General features: G+C 47.7%; 1 pseudogene; it reads left to right on the top strand.

Annotated features, from left to right (window-relative positions):
- The first annotated feature begins 10,092 nt into the window (after window positions 1–10,092).
- On the top strand, window positions 10,093–14,113 carry LOC120433857 (annotated as a pseudogene).
- The last annotated feature ends 3,282 nt before the right edge of the window (window positions 14,114–17,395 follow it).

Below are 17,395 nucleotides of genomic sequence, written 5' to 3'. Positions count from 1 at the left end.
TATGAAGCAATGTCCGAGCATGGCACAGTTTAAAAAGCGGTTTAAGGATATGGTCTTTGCAGGGTACAGGGCGGAGGTAGAGATTTGATAGGGTGTTCTTGTCCAATATTTTCATGTCTGTGCGGGTGCACGGGTATGTTGGTATGGGTATATATATCTGTAGGTTGTGTATCCTTTGAGGTGTTACTGGGGTTATTGAAAATGTGTATATATCCGTGTATGTGTATATACATATGTATGGATAGATAGAAACATATCTATATCTATATCTAACACCCAGCTCGCCCCTGCGGGCAGTTTATCCTTCAAGCTCGGGTCCTCTACCAGAGGCCTGGGAGCTTGAGGGTCCTGCGCAGTATCTTAGCTGTTCCCAGGACTGCGCACTTCTGGACAGAGATCTCCGATGTTGTTCCCGGGATCTGCTGGAGCCACTCGCCTAGCTTGGGAGTCACCGCACCTAGTGCTCCGATTACCACGGGGACCACCGTTACCTTCACCCTCCACATCCTATCCTCTCTCTCTCTCTCCATATATATATGTAAATGGTGGTGGCTAACCAACCGGACATAGTGGTGGTAGACAAACAGAAGAAGACGGCTGTAGTGATCGATGTAGCGGTTCCGAATGACAGCAATATCAGGAAGAAGGAACACGAGAAGCTGGAGAAATACCAAGGGCTCAGAGAAGAGCTCGAGAGGATGTGGAGGGTGAAGGTAACGGTGGTCCCCGTGGTAATCGGAGCACTAGGTGCGGTGACTCCCAAGCTAGGCGAGTGGCTCCAGGAGATCCCGGGAACAACATCGGAGATCTCTGTCCAGAAGAGCGCAGTCCTGGGAACAGCTAAGATACTGCGCAGGACCCTCAAGCTCCCAGGCCTCTGGTAGAGGACCCGAGCTTGAAAGATAAACCGCCCGCAGGGGCGTGCTGGGTGGTTTTTTTTTATAAACCAGCTGTTCTCCAAAGAACAGCCAAGGTGTACTCTCAGTGGCAGGGGAACAATATGAGAACAGCACCACCAAGGCTGGAGACAGAACAATACTGGAAGAGCATATGGGAGAAGGACGCAACCCATAACAACAATGCTCAGTGGATCTGAGGGCAGACCACAGCGACCTCCCTGAACAGGGTCCAGTAATCATCACAGTGGCAGATATCCAAGAAAGGGTCTCCAGTATGAAGAGTTGGACAGCACCAGGCCCTGATATGGTTCATGCCTACTGGCTGAATAAGCTGCTAGTTGACGAGAGACACCCAGAATGGCTAACCGAAGGCCAGACAGTCCTGATCCCCAAGGACCCCAAGAAGGGAGCGGTCCCATACAACTACCGACCAATAACCTGCCTCAGTACTACATGGAAGCTCCTGTCAGGCATCATATCGGCTAAGATGAACAGGCACATGGGTCAATACATGAGTGGGGCACAGAAAGGGATGGGCAACAATACCAGAGGCGCAAAACACCAGCTACTGGTAGACAGAACAGTCAGCCGAGACTGCAAGACCAGACTGACCAACCTGTGCACTGCCTGGATTGATTGCAAGAAGGCCTATGACTCAATGCCCCACAGCTGGATCCTGCAATGCCTAGAACTATACAAGATCAACATGACCCTAAGAGCCTTCATCAGGAACTCAATGGGGATGTGGCCTACAACACTAGAGGCCAACTCCAAGCCCATAGCACAAGTCACCATCAAGTGTGGGATCTACCAAGGAGATGCTCTGTCCCCACTGCTGTTCTGCATAGGCCTTAACCCCCTCAGTGAGATCATTAACAAGACTGGCTACGGATACCGACTACGGAGCGGAGCAGTTGTCAGCCACCTCCTGTACATGGATGACATCAAGCTGTATGCCAAGAGTGAATGAGACATCGATTCACTGATCCACACTACCAGGATATACAGCAGTGACATCGGGATGTCATTCGGGCTGGAGAAGTGTAGTCTGATGATAACAAAGAGAGGGAAGGTAGGGGATCGAGCTACCAGAAGACAACATTGCAGACATAGAGGACAGTTACAAGTACCTGGGGATCCCGCAGGCGAATGGGAACCATGAAGAGGCAGCTAGGAAAGCTGCAACCACCAAGTACCTGCAGAGGGTCAGGCAAGTCCTGAGGAGTCAGCTGAACGGTAAGAACAAGATCCGGGCTATCAACACCTACGCCCTGCCCGTGATCAGGTACCCAGCTGGTATAATAAGTTGGCCAAAGGAGGAGCTAGAAGCCACTGACATCAAGACAAGAAAGCTCCTTACCATGCATGGAGGGTTTCACCTGAAGTCCAGCACCCTGAGGCTGTACGCTAAGCGGAAGGAAGGGGGCCGGGGACTGGTGAGTGTCAGCACCACAGTCCAGGATGAGACAACGATCGTCCAAGAATACACTGGGAAGATGGCCCCAACTGACCGAGTGCTCAGTGAATACCTCAGGCAGCAGAAACCCAAGAAAGAGGGGGGAGACGAGGAACCATCATGGAAGGACAGGCCCCTGCACGGTATGTACCACCGGCAGATAGAGGAGGTGGCTGATATCCAGAAATCCTACCAGTGGCTGGACAAAGCTGGACTGAAAGACAGCACAGAGGCACTCATCATGGCAGCACAAGAACAAGCTCTGAGTACAAGATCCATAGAGGCTGGGGTCTATCACACCAGGCAAGACCCCAGGTGCAGGCTGTGTAAAGATGCCCCTGAGACAATCCAGCACATAACAGCAGGGTGCAAGATGCTAGCAGGCAGGGCATTCCCAATGACAGCAACATCAGAAAGAAGGAACACGAGAAGCTGGAGAAATACCAAGGGCTCAGAGAAGAGCTCGAGAGGATGTGGAGGGTGAAGGCAACGGTGGTCACCATGGTCACCGTGGTAATCGGAGCACTAGGTGCGGTGACTCCCAAGCTAGGCGAGTGGCTCCAGCAGATCCCCGGAACAACATCAGAGGTCTCTGTCCAGAAGAGCGCAGTCCTGGGAACAGCTAAGATACTGCGCAGGACCCTCAAGCTCCCAGGCCTCTGGTAGAGTAGCCGACCTTGAAGGATAAACCGCCCGCAGGGGCGAGCTGGGTGTTTGGTTTTTATATATTGAGGGGTCTGACAGAATGCTTTTGCCATTATGTAATCTGTAACTTCCACATAGTATGCTGATCAGTGTAATTTTCAATGATTAAACTGTAATGGAGACGAGCAAACATATTGGCAGATCTGAGAAGAAAGAACCTTTGTTATGAAAATGATTTTAATCTTTTATACATGATTGCATTTGAGCTTATTAAAGAGCTGTGGCTCCTGGTCAAGTGAGGGTCAGAAACTCTTGGCAGGCGTTAATGATCAGCCAATACACGGTGAGGAGGACAGGAGCTCTGAAAGGAATCGCAACACACCTGCTTACATGACATATGCCTAGAGTTATTTTTATCTCTTATTACTTATATCCTTTAGAGCTAAGATTTAAGTTTGTATCATTTATCACTTATATCCTTTGAAGTAAGTTTTAAGTTTCATTTATGTTCAGTTTAAGTAAGTTTCCTTCATGGTTTGAGTAGCATCATTTGAGTGTGACATTTAGTCTAGAAGTCACACATAGTTCAGCTGTGTATGAGCGCAGGCCTTATGTCTGGCTAGGACGAGAGGTGTGAGGTGAGCCAGGGTGCAGGAGAGGTCGTGACACATACATGGCATACACAGCAGACACCCACACACTCACACACACACGTACACACCATAGTAGATTCACTTTAGTAGGTAAGAAGTTAAGATGTGTTTTTGCTGCAATTGTAAATTGTGCCGGCATATTGTCAGATGGTTACAGGAAGTGCACCTGATGTTCTGGGAGATAAGAATGCGTTCATGGTGCGACACCGGGATGGAGATGAGACGTAATGTTCTTAAAACTATGGTAAAAGTTAACGGAACATTTTGTGGTTTAGGTTGACGTAAGCTGTACTTTGTCTGTTTTGCAAAAGAGGGGGCTTTGTTGTCTTACCCATATAAAACCTTTGTCTAATTATTGTAAGTTCAGTTCGATCGCTGACTTTGCCCAGTGTCGGACTCCACGCGTGTAATCAATAAATCTTTGCTTTGATCACATCTTCTGGACCAGAGTTGTTATTTGCTGGTGAGCCCTCCGTACTCCTTTTCTCCAATTTTTGAACCTTAACATTTGGGGGCTCGTTCCGGTGGTTGGAGAAGGAAAAGACCAGTGGAGGCGCTGGACAGGGTCCGAGGTGGTCGGGCGGACAGACGGTAATCAGTGGTGGAAGTGAGGGGACATTCGCCGGCGAATTAAAAAGGTAAGACACTACCTGTTGAACTGAATTTCCAAAAGGTGTCAAATTGGATATGACAAAAAAATTAAAGTCTACTCACTGAAATTACTGGTGAATCTCTGTTTTGATTTGGTGAAAATCTCATGAGAATGGAAATTGAAATACGGATAATGAAAGTGATAAAGTACAGTACTGAGAGAGTTAAAAGCGGTTGGAGCCGCTGAGAGAATTAAAGCAGTTGGAGCTGCTAATTTAGTGTTATAGGGAATTTGGTCATTTTGTGGGTTGGAGCCCCTATGTCCACAAGGATAGGTCTGCCTGATTCTTACTCCTGTTTGGGAGTATAGATGGTTGGTTCAAATTATTCTAAATTTTTCTAAAACGACAGCGGCGTCTGTTAAGAAGCGCATTTTTCTCCTTGGTAACGCTTGCGCCTGGGCAGGACGCTGACCCTTGACCTACCGGTGAGTAGGGATAGTACGGCACGACAAGCCGGGAAGAACTTGGGAATCTTCAAAATTGCTAGGGGTTCAAGTCCCCTATTTTGCGCTTTTTTGGCTACCTGTAAATTAAGTTAGGGCTAGAAATCTGGACAGACCAGTTCGAGTCTGGTCTGGTGAATTGGTCGCAAAAAAGTCAGGGACTTTATCGGTTGGAGCCGTTATGGTAAAGTTATCAAAATTTGTAGGAGCTAAGAGGCCTAAAATCTGTGCAGTTGTAATTATAAGACGTCTGTGTAATATAAAATAAGAAATCCTCGGGTGAAGGGAGTCTCTGCATCAGCAGTGCAGTGCCTGCTGACTTCTATTTTTAGATGGTGTGTTCATGTAAATGAGGAGCGGTGATGCGCATAGTGATTGTTGCTTTCGGTTTCGAGCTTTGTAACTATTGTTTGAAAATTTTGCTAAATGCCTGTAACTAAGAGGTTGGTTTTGCTTATTACGAGAGGATAAATAGAGTTTGAATTAATTGCGGTGAATGTGTGATCAGTGACCGAGTTTAAGGGTCACCGTTTAAGTGTGTGAGTGCGTGATGAGTCTGACTGAGTGAGAGAATGCTGCAGGTCTGTGAGTTATTTTTAGATAACCTGTGTTTATGTAAATGAAGTGGCTGCTACTGTGAGTGCACAAAGGGGTTTTAACAGCTGTTTAATAAAGAACGTGGCTGCGAAATCCCTAGAGTTTTGGGGATTCTATAGAAACTGTTATGTATTGCTGAATGCCTGTATTTAAGACGCTGGTTTTGTTTATTACAATTTTGTGAGTAAAGTTTTAATTTTTGACATGAGTGTATGACTGTTTTGCTGAGTTTTGAGATAGAATATATGAACTGTGATTTGATTTTTCTTAGATAAGAGGGATGTTTGTTTCTGGATCTTGTCAAATTGAATATTCACGTACAGGGAGTGTTATTTATATGACATGCATTTGTTGGGCTGAAACGCTGGAGAACCAGTATGGTTTTACAGTGTCTGCAGAAATAAGACGGTCAGAGTTATTTAGCTTTCTGTTTCGTAGTTTCCTGATATTCCGGTGCTTGGAAAAATACATTGAGAGACATGAAAGGGACCCACGTGAAGCTGCCAGTGCGTTTTCCTTGTTCTGCGAACGTGCCTTTAGTCCCTTTGACATAGAGTACCAGTGGACCGGGTGACGGACGGTGAAGCTGCGAGTATATGCAAATGAGCTGGCTGCTGTGAAACGCACAAGGATTCCTGTTTTGGTTTAAAGTGTTTTTGAGGTCATAAGCATGATTTACACATATTGTTAACTGACTGTAAATATTACGTTGTTTTGTTTGTTATGGGGATATTCATGGGGCTTTGTTTTATTGCTGCGATGAGGTAATTGATGAGCTGGGTTTGGAATATTGTTGTTGTGATGCAAAGCTGGATGTTTGGAAGTTGAAGCTGTTTTAATTTAGGCAATACATAACTGGGGATATTGACGTTTGAGTTTTCTTGTGTTTTTACCTGAGGCTTAAATAAACAAATAAGCACCTCTGAGAAACCCGGTCAAATTTTACTGTGCATAATGAGACGTGGTGCATTTAGGTATAACTCACTGCGGCCTATGCTGTGGTTATAGGACTGATTATAAAAATTGATGAACTTTTGGGATTAAATTGTGGAGATAAGATAAAGTACACAAAATTTAATCGGATGATTTGAGTTTGTTAAGCACATGGCCATATAATAATGTCGAGCTGTAGCATGCTGACATATCAGTAGAGAACTGTTAAAGACGAATGAGCTGTCTTGACGCAGAGAAAATGGAGTGGTCGTCCTGTTAGGATCGAATGATGCTCCGGCTCGGTGGTCAAGTTCAGACATAAGCCTTAAGCAATCATGAGCCACTAATAAGCGTGACAGATTAACAGATATAAAATTACAGGATTGAGTTTTATAAGATTGCAGTAAAATGAGCACGCAATAAAGTGGACTTATTAGGAGTAAAGAATTATACAATAGAGGGGAGTTGGTGTTAATTTAGCAGTAAAGTAAAAAAAAACAAAAAAAAAACGGGTTGGTTGAAATAGGGAGGTTTATAATTGAGGAGTGTTAATCTGGACTTGAGGTTTACATAGGGGACAATCAGCTGGAAAATAACCGAAATGTTGTTGGAGGCGTTCTGTAAAGTGGAGATTTCACTTGTGGAAGGTGTCTTTGAAGTTAACTGTGTTTGCCATGGAGAAACGGAGGACGCCCCGTATGATTTGTCCATATGCGCAGAAGTTGAGTTAGATGATTTGGATGAGTATGTAAATAAATGTTTTCTATTGTTTACGGGATTAGTGGAATTGGCGGAGAATGAAGATGACCCGGGGTGGGTGCCATCTAACGCGGCGGCGTTTCTTTTCTCCCTGGTAGAAGCGGCGGAGACGGGTTCCGATTTTAACATGTTTGCATGAGGGTGTGTTAAGGTGGAACCCGGGTCAGAACAAATGAAGTGTGTTGTGATGAACGGGTGGCCAAGTCACGGATGGCTTATGTCAAGTTGGGTTAAACTCTGTGTGTCGCCAAGCAGGAGAAGACGAGGAAGTGGCTGTCAGAGTGGTGAGACGGGTTGTGGAAACCGAAAGGGAAGTACAACAGAGTAACTCAGGAGGAGGAGCCAGAAACGTCACTGGAGGAGGTAAGTGAGTGTGTGGCAGAATGGGTGACAGGGCGACCTCTGGTGAAATAAAAGGGTATAAGCCCTTGAAGGCTCAGCTTGAACAGCTGAAGAAAGCTGTTCGACTGGCTAATGCTGGGGCATTAAAAGCGGCTGAAAAAGAATGTCAGGTTATGGAGCTTGAGGTAAGTAAGCTCATCACATCTCAACAAAAGAAACTGAGTGATGAAATAGCTCTGAGCTTGGTGTTCCAAACTGAAGGAAAAAGATGTGAAGGACAACTGAAGCAACTGGAAGAGGAGTCTGCGGGTCACTCAGTGAATAGAAAGACCAAAGCAGCAATGAAAGATCTTAGAGAAGTGCATGACAAGTGCTCTAAGTGGCTGTTTTTGTGGAATGCCGCAAAATCTTGGATGAAGGAGGATGACACGGCCAGAGCAGGGGACATGGTGAGTATAATGGCCTCAGTAAAACAACTGAAAGAGGAAAATAAGAAGTTGGAGGATCAGATGAGGGACTTGACCACAAAAACAGAGGAAACTGGTAGACATTCCACACCCAAAATATACCCATGGGCCACTTTAATGCCAAGTGCCCCACCCTATGTCATGCCAGTGATGACCTTGGATGGAGGACAGGTTCGTGGGCCTGAAGGACAAACAGGAACAGTCCTGGGGGGGGTGGTGAATGTTGACTACACTGGTGGACACATAGGGAGTCAGGAGGAAGAAGTAAGAGCAGGGGGGCGTCAGCCCTTTAGCAAAGGTGGGAGACTGGAGGCCTCAGCTGCAGATGAAGGCCCAACCTCGCCACAAAGGGGGATCATGAGTGATGAGCTGACGCCGTCCGAGGAACACCTGCTAGAACAGCCAAGGCAGGATAGAGAGGCAGAGGGGACGCACACCCACAACGGAGCTGGGAGCCCGGCCCAAGCACAAGGGATCGCCAGGTCCGCAGAAGGAAGGACAGGCCCAGATGAGGAGATCGGGTGGAGCAGAAAAAACGCCCGACCGGGAACGCTGGGAAGGAGAAGTGCATGGTCGTATGTATGAGGAGCCTGAGGCATTGTTGAAAGTGTTCAGAGCATTGGAAATCGTGAAGCGGAAAATACTTAAGGACGGGTCAAAGGACAAAATAGAGGACGAGGTCTCCTGGAGTGATGAAGAGGAGGAAGGCGATGAAGAGGAAGCAGCCGAAGAGGGAGAAGTTGAGTCAGACCCAGGGCCAAGCATAATGCTGAGAAACCGCGAAGTAAAAAAGGATGAAGGTGGAAAACAGAAGCAGGTCACTGCAGGTCGGAGAAGATCAATGTTTGGGCAGTCAAAGGGAAAGACACAGGTGGTGAAAAATAGAAAAGTGATTTTTGACAGAGGAGTACAGGACGGACAACTGAATATGCCTCTGATGTCTGGTCCATGTGGTGAACCAGTGTATAGAGCATATAAAGTCAGAGATTTGGAAGCATTGGTTAAACAACTTCCACCCATTACAGAAGGAGGGGCTAGTTGGCTGAGGAAACTGACCACACTGACCGAAGGAGAGGAACTTGCTATCGGTGATTTCCGCGCTGTGGCTGGACGCTGTCTCCTTGGGGGTGGATTAGCTGATGTAGAGGGGCTAGCACGTACCACTACGTATGCTAATGACCTACCTCTCTGTGAGGTCCAAAGTGCCCTGTCTAATGCCGTTCGCGAAAAGTATCCAACACGCAACACCGGCACGATACCTAAAATAATTTGGGACCCTAAAGATACACCAGGGGAGTTTTTAGCCAAGGCTAAGGAGCAGTGGCTAACCGAAACAGGCATACATCCGGGTAAAGAGGGCGAAAGTAGGGCGTGGTTTCGTTTGGCCGTGCTAGCGGGGCTGCCAAAACAGGTCACAGCAGACTTAGAGAAGAATCCAGACTTTGCAGTAGCAGACTCTGTGCAGTGGGAGAGGCACGTGGCGCATCGGGTCCAGCTGGAACAGGATCTGGTGAATAAGCAAAAGAAGGAGCTCGAGGAAGCACAGGCTCAACTTATTAGGTTACAGTTGGGGGAAGCTCACGACAAAATTGACAGTAAGAAAAAGGAATTGAAAGAACAAAGCAAAAAAATAATGGTGGCAAGGCCCGGGGCTGACCCGGTGCCTGACTGGCCGGATTTGGATCCGAATCTCTATCCTGATGACCGCTGGCCCGCCAATGCACCAGGGCAACGTAGACCCGCTGGGAATTGGGGGATCGGTGGATCGCAAAGGGGGCGTGGTGGATCCGGCAGGAGTGGACTGAGAGCTCGGAATTCGGGGTTTCCACGTAACAACGACAGTTGGAACTGCTGCTTCATATGTGGAGCGGAGGGGCACTGGGCTAAAAGGTGCCCTGAGGCGACCCGTAACTATGTGGGACGGGGCTACCAACCCCAGGCACGTGGAAACATCAGAGGAGGAGCTGCGTACAGGGGGGCGCACCAAGCTCCGAATCCCAGTGCAGCGCCTGTCGCCCAGTATCTAGTCGCTGACTGGGGCTGGGACGGGGAGCAATACTGACGTCGCCCGGAGAGACCGAACAGTGTGGGTGCGGCAGAACCCATGCTGTCGATGACCGTGGAAGGTACAGAACTACCCTTCCTGGTGGACACTGGAGCAACCTATTCTACATTGAGAGACACACCTGACTGTGCAACGCTCTCAACTAGCACAGTTAGTGTTGTGGGTTTTTCCGGGATTCCGATGACTCTGCCGCTGACTGATCCAGCTTTGACGCAGCTGGGAAAACAGACTTTGAAACACCAATATGTGGTGTCACCACAGGTGCCTGTAAATCTCATGGGCAGGGATCTGCTTGTGAAACTGGGAGCAACTATTATGTGTTCGGCAGACGGCCTGACGGTCACTCTGCCAGGAGGAAAAGAATTCCCGTGCCTGGGATCGCCTTCAAAGACTCAATATCTGGTCAGAGACTCTGAGCAGTCCACAGCAGACATATACTGGGGACGGGTGGTGGAGGAAGGCATTCTGAGAACATACCAGCAATGGAGACCCTGGATAATGAGCTTGGCCGTCTACTCTGAGCCTAGAGATCCTTACCACGTCACCCTTTTTTATGATAAGGAAGAAGCGACACCTATAGGGAGCAATTTGAGAGTGATCTAGAGGAGAAACTTGGAATGTAAAACACACAATATTTACATTGGACCAGAAGGTGTCGCTTGTGGCTGTCAAATTAACGGATGAACAATTGCCCTGGTACAATGTGGGAGAGGATTCAGCCCCTCACATTACGTTGGCGGTCCATGTTGGTCATGAGGCACGAGAACTAGGGCCAATGGTCAAGCGGGCGCTGGACAACTCTTGGTGGCAAGGTACGCAAATTCCAAATGTTTGGTATGCTCCTAAATGTAAAATCTATCGTATACTTTGTTGGTCTAACGATGCTGTGATTTTAGAACATAAAGAAATTTCCAGAATACATGGCAGGGAGAAAACAGATCATCCAGACGCGGTGGCTGAACTCCCCAAACTGCCTGACACATTGTGGTCCAGAGGGCCAACGGATGTGGGTTTGGCTTCCTGTTCGCCTGTTCTTTTTGAGCTGAAATCGGATGCACCCATCAATAAACCACAGTACAGGCACAAACCGGAGGCTGACGCAGGTATTGCAGAAACCATTGAAGGGCTGTTGCAGGTAGGGGTGTTAGAACCATCACACTCATACTGGAACACACCTATTTTACCAGTTGAGAAGCAGGGCACGGGGAAATACAGAATGGCACATGATTTGAGAGCTATTAATGCCATACTACGCACTGAAACTGTACCTGTGCCTAACCCATACACAGCTCTTACTGCAATTACATGGGACCAGAAATGGTTCACGTGCATTGATTTGGCTAATGCCTTCTTTTGTCTTCCACTGCACGAGTCACTCAGAGACATTTTTTCATTTACATACAGAGGCAGACAGTTCAGATACACACGGTTGCCACAGGGCTTTGCACTGTCACCAGGCATTTTCAATCAGATGCTGAAAGAAGCCCTGTCACCATGTCAACTGCCTGAGGGCTGCACACTAATCCAGTATGTTGATGACCTCCTAATTGCAGCTCCTTCCATGGCGGCTTGTACGGCAGCCTCGCTCGCAGTGTTGAACCGACTGGCAGAATGCGGCTTCAAGGTCAGTAAGGAAAAACTGCAGCTGGTCCGACCGGAGGTAACTTTTCTGGGCCGGGTGATTGCACACAAATCCGTGGGGTTAATGAACACACACAGAGACCAAATTCTCACACATCCCAAACCGCGAACTGTGAAAGAATTGCTTTCTTTTCTAGGTTTGACAGGTTACAGCAGACAGTTCATTCCGAACTACGCAGGTAAAACCGCCCCTTTAAGGGACCTGATTAAGAAAGTCGGCGCTCGAAACCTGAAGGCTGAGTTGTCTTGGACGCCGGCCACAGAGTCCGCGTTCATTTCGTTGAAGCAGGATTTGTCGAGAGCCACTGACTTGGCCACACCAAATTACGATGAACCATTCTACCTGGATGTTTCTGAAACAAATGACATTGTAAATGGTGTATTGTTTCAGAAAAAAGGGGGGAGTAGAGATGTGCTCATGTATGTCAGCATAAAACTGGGCCCAATAGAAGCAAGACACCCAACATGCACACGACACGCAGCAGGGGTCGCAAAAATCATCCAGAAAACAGCACACATAGTAAGGGAACACCCACTGAAAGTGCTCACCACACACAGTGTAGTGGCTTATGTGAACTCACAGGCGTTCACAATGACCCTACTGAAACAACAGAGGTTGAGCAAAGTTCTAGATGCACCTAATCTGACATTCACACATGAAGGGATTAACATGGCAGATTTAATGGGGTCAGGGGAACCACATGATTGTGTGAAGAGAGCCCAGGTTGAAGAGAAAGTCAGAGAGGATCTAAAAGCGGAACCCATAGCAGGAGCAGAGGAGTGGTTCACAGATGGATGCTGCCACAGAGATGAAGAAGGACTTAAAGCAGGGTATGCTGTAGTTCGCAGAGTAGGACAGGAGTACCAGGTAATAGAGGCAGGAAGGATTGAGGGACAGCAGTCAGCCCAGAGAGCTGAAGTGATAGCCCTGATCCGAGCTCTGCGGTTGGCCAAGAACCTGAAAGTGAACATTTACACGGACTCAGCATATGCGTTTGGAGCCGCACAGGTGGAACTAGCTCAGTGGAAGAGAGCTGGATACAGAACCGCGACCAACGCACCGATCTGCCACAAAAAGGAGATGGAGGAACTGGAGAAGGCCCTAGAGGATCCAGATGAGGTGAGTATTGTAAAATGCAAAGGACATTCACAGGGAGATAACCCGGTGGCAAGAGGAAACCAGACAGCTGATGAAGCTGCAAAAAAGGCCGCAGGTTACAAAGGACAGAGACAAATGGTGCAGGTAACGGCAGAAGAGGAGGTGAGCACCAACACCTTGGAGGAGGTCAGACAGGCTCAGAAGGAAGCAGCCCCAGAGGAAAAGGGGGTGTGGCAGGCTAAAGGAGCCTGGCAGGAGGAAGGTCTGTGGAGGAGCCCGGACGGGCGTCCAGTCCTAACGACCAAAATGGCAAAGCAAAAGGTAAGTGAAGCTCACGGACTGGGCCACGTGGGTATAAAACAAATGGAGAAAAACTTGTGTCGGTGGTGGCACCCGGAGTTAAGGAACATGGTACAGGAGAAGGCCAGAACATGTCTAATCTGTGGAGCACACAATCCCAAACCAGCAGTGAAACCAGACCCGGGTAAGTTTCTGATGCCTGAGAGACCGGGAGAGGAGATTGTTATTGATTTCACTGACATGATTGAGACAGGCCCCGGTGGTGTGAGGTATTTGTTGGTGTGTGTTGATGCCTTGACCAGCTGGCCAGAGGCTTGGCCAACCCGGAAGGAAGATGCGAAGAGTGTAATAAAGTGTTTGATTAACCATTACATTCCGCGACACGGGTTTCCCCGAAGGATTAGATCAGATAATGGCACACACTTTAAAAACCAGGATCTGCAAGAAGTAGAGAGAATGTTGGGAGTGCAGCATAAATTTGGGACAGTGTATCATCCCCAGTCTCAAGGAAAAGTAGAAAGAATGAATCTGAACTTAAAAAATAAGATAGCTAAAATATGCGCACAAACAGGGTTAAATTGGGTAGCTGCACTCCCCATTGCTTTGATGACCATACGATGTTCTGTGAATCAGTCAACAGGCTTTACCCCGTATGAGCTGCTGACCGGGAGACAGTTTCCAGCCCCTTGGACAGTGGTCTCGGCGGAGCAGCCCCAGAAAAGGAACAGGTCTCATGCTGAATATTTTAACGAGTTGAAAGCCCTTGTGTCCAGTTTCACAAAACAGGTGACGTGTGAGAACCCCAGAGAGAAAGGAGAGGTCCCTGACGCCAAGGTGGTGTGGCTAAAGGTCATCAAACGCAAGTGGAAGGAACCCCGGTGGACCGGTCCATACGAGGTGACAGCCCGGACGGCTACAGCGGTCCAGCTGAAAGGAAAAGGCGACACCTGGTTCCATTGGACGCAGTGTGCGGCAGCAGACGAGAGCCTAGTGGACGAGGACCCGGCTCCGCCGGACACGGGGGGCAATGAATCTAAGAGGCAAAATAAATCCTCTCCCCCGTGCAGCGGGCCGATCGGAAGTCTACCCGAAAGGCCAAAGAAAGAAGAACCGCTGAGGAGGAGGTCGCCGCGCCTGCAGAAAGGAGCAACCACAAACTGAGTGGCTGGAGAAGGGTAGCTGAAAACGAGAAAAAGCAAGCAGCAAAGAGACACAGGAAAATCACGCTTGGCATTCTTTTATTTTAATCATTAAATACACGTTGAAAATGCCACGCCATGAATCAGACCCTCATGAAGAGAGGGCACAAATTAAAATATTACTTGTTATAGTGAGTTTGATGTCTGTGATGATATTAATTATGGCCGTATGTTTGCTCGTTTATACTTTGCAGAAAAACCCAAGCGAACTGTCCGGACCCGGAGGCCAGCCCACTCCAGCACCACAAGAGGGATCGTTCACCAAAATGGGGCCGAGGGTGAGAACAAAGCATGAAATCTCGGTTACAAAGGATGGGTGTCTCAGCAGATATAAGGGGCTAGAGTTGGACTACTTTAAAGGGTCCACAAGTGCGTATACGTTTGACTTATGTGAAGTGATAGATTGCGAAGGGGTAAACAGCAGCTGGAGGGGATATGATGTGTGGATTTGTAGTCACCCTGACATATGCACGCGGGGAGGGAGCCCTCACTCCGGACGGGGAAGTCACGCTGTGCTGGGGTCTTATACCGCAGGGCAGTGGTGTATTCCTGGTTGGGGGAATGTGGTAGGATGGACCGGAGTGGGGTGGCAGCCGCAAGTGCCTGAGGGGTTAAAAGGGATAGCAATTCAGAGGGATTTTTCCACTTCTCAGAACCCCATCACCCTTTCCCTGGGTCCCTGGAACGCTCTCCCTAGGTCAGAAAGTCTGGGAGGTGTGTTTTACCTGGTAATCGGGGTAGATATGTTGGGAACAGATCCAACAGGGGTAATTAGAATAAACCTTGTCGACCCAAAACCCAAGCTAGTAGGAAACGAGTTGTCCACCGCAGCACCAGAGGAACGGGAACCAAAAGCCAGGCGAGTCCTGATGGTAGATTATACGAGGTTAAAACCGAAGGATTTGATAGAACGTGCCACCGGGTTCAGTGACAGCAACCTGTGGCTGGACTGGATGGCATTAAATGCTGAGGAACAGCAAGTGTCAAATTGTGTGGCTTGTGTGTCGGCTAGACCACGTTTGTTCACAGAACCTGCACCACTACATCCAGAGGATCAGTGGGGCTATGACTGTATGCTGCAACTGACTAGAGAAGCGGTGAGCACTGGAAACTGCACGGTTTTGTCCAGTTTATTTCCCCCGACCGATAAACAGACGAAGGCAGGACCATTTATGCTGAAAAAAGATAATTATACATGTTTTAAGTTCTCCACAGATCACGTGAAATATAAGGTGGGAGAAATTGACCCAAGTTGGTGTTCGGTTACCAAAACGGGGAGGACCACTAACAATGTAAGTGATGCAAACACGTTAATTGGGACCTGGGCTAGAAGTGGGCTTTATTATTACTGCGGACACAAAACTCTTTTGGCTCGTGTTCCTCTGGGAAGCGTGGGGACGTGCGCAATGGTGAGGCTAGGTGCGCCACTTATGCTAATAGGAAACCGGGTGAAGGCATTCCCAAAGCACGACACACGCACACTGACAGCTAGGCGCAAGAGACACGTTCTGGTAAGGAGAGGGGCTGAGGGAACACATGCTTATGATCCTAGGATGGACTCGCCGACCTGGATAGACTCAATAGGAGTGCCCAGGGGAGTTCCAAATGAGTATAAGCTTGCGGATCAAATAGCAGCCGGGTTTGAAAATATTCCAATAATCGCTGCTCTCTTTCCAGTGACCCCAAACAAGAATGTGGATAGAATTAATTATGTTCACTATAATCTGCTGGGACTCTCTAACCTTACCCGAGATGGGATGGAAGGGCTAGTGGAGCAATTGGGTCCGACATCGTTGATGGGGGTGCAGAATAGAATGGCTCTAGACATGCTGTTAGCAGAACAAGGCGGTGTATGTGCTATGTTCGGTAATCAGTGCTGTACTTTTATTCCAAATAACACGGCTCCAGATGGGTTAGTCACCCGAGCCTTAGAGGGGCTGAAAACGCTCTCTAAGACCATGCACGAACATTCGGGAATTGAGAATCCGCTGGAGGGCTGGATGACCTCGGTATTCGGACAGTGGAAAGGGTTTGTACTGTCAATTATGCTTTCATTAGCTGTGTTGGTGGGCATTTTGGTGACCTGTGGCTGTTGTCTCATTCCTTGTGCCCGAGCTCTGTTAGAAAAGGTGATTACGAAGGCGGTGGACTCGGGAACAGAAGCTCACATGCCCATGATGCCTTTGATGGATATGGAAGTCACTGTGTGGGACGAGGAGTGACGCACCTGAAAGTATGGTGACCTCTGGTCAGCCAGAGGTCAAAAGGGGGAATGAGGGGTCTGACAGAATGCTTTTGCCATTATGTAATCTGTAACTTCCACATAGTATGCTGATCAGTGTAATTTTCAATGATTAAACTGTAATGGAGACGAGCAAACATATTGGCAGATCTGAGAAGAAAGAACCTTTGTTATGAAAATGATTTTAATCTTTTATACATGATTGCATTTGAGCTTATTAAAGAGCTGTGGCTCCTGGTCAAGTGAGGGTCAGAAACTCTTGGCAATCTCTTATTACTTATATCCTTTAGAGCTAAGATTTAAGTTTGTATCATTTATCACTTATATCCTTTGAAGTAAGTTTTAAGTTTCATTTATGTTCATTGTAAGTAAGTTTCCTTCATGGTTTGAGTATCATCATTTGAGTGTGACATTTAGTCTAGAAGTCACACATAGTTCAGCTGTGTATGAGCGCAGGCCTTATGTCTGGCTAGGACGAGAGGTGTGAGGTGAGCCAGGATGCAGGAGAGGTCGTGACACATACATGGCATACACAGCAGACACCCACACACTCACACACACACGTACACACCATAGTAGATTCACTTTAGTAGGTAAGAAGTTAAGATGTGTTTTTGCTGCAATTGCAAATTGTGCCGGCATATTGTCAGATGGTTACAGGAAGTGCACCTGATGTTCTGGGAGATAAGAATGCGTTCATGGTGCGACACCGGGATGGAGATGAGACGTAATGTTCTTAAAACTATGGTAAAAGTTAACGGAACATTTTGTGGTTTAGGTTGACGTAAGCTGTACTTTGTCTGTTTTGCAAAAGAGGGGGCTTTGTTGTCTTACCCATATAAAACCTTTGTCTAATTATTGTAAGTTCAGTTCGATCGCTGACTTTGCCCAGCGTCGGACTCCACGCGTGTAATCAATAAATCTTTGCTTTGATCACATCTTCTGGACCAGAGTTGTTATTTGCTGGTGAGCCCTCCGTACTCCTTTTCTCCAACTTTTGAA

Source organism: Oreochromis aureus, linkage group 17 (assembly GCF_013358895.1).
Source record: "Oreochromis aureus strain Israel breed Guangdong linkage group 17, ZZ_aureus, whole genome shotgun sequence".
NCBI classification, from domain to species: Eukaryota; Metazoa; Chordata; class Actinopteri; order Cichliformes; family Cichlidae; genus Oreochromis; species Oreochromis aureus.
This window is presented reverse-complemented; position numbering and strand designations above follow the sequence as displayed.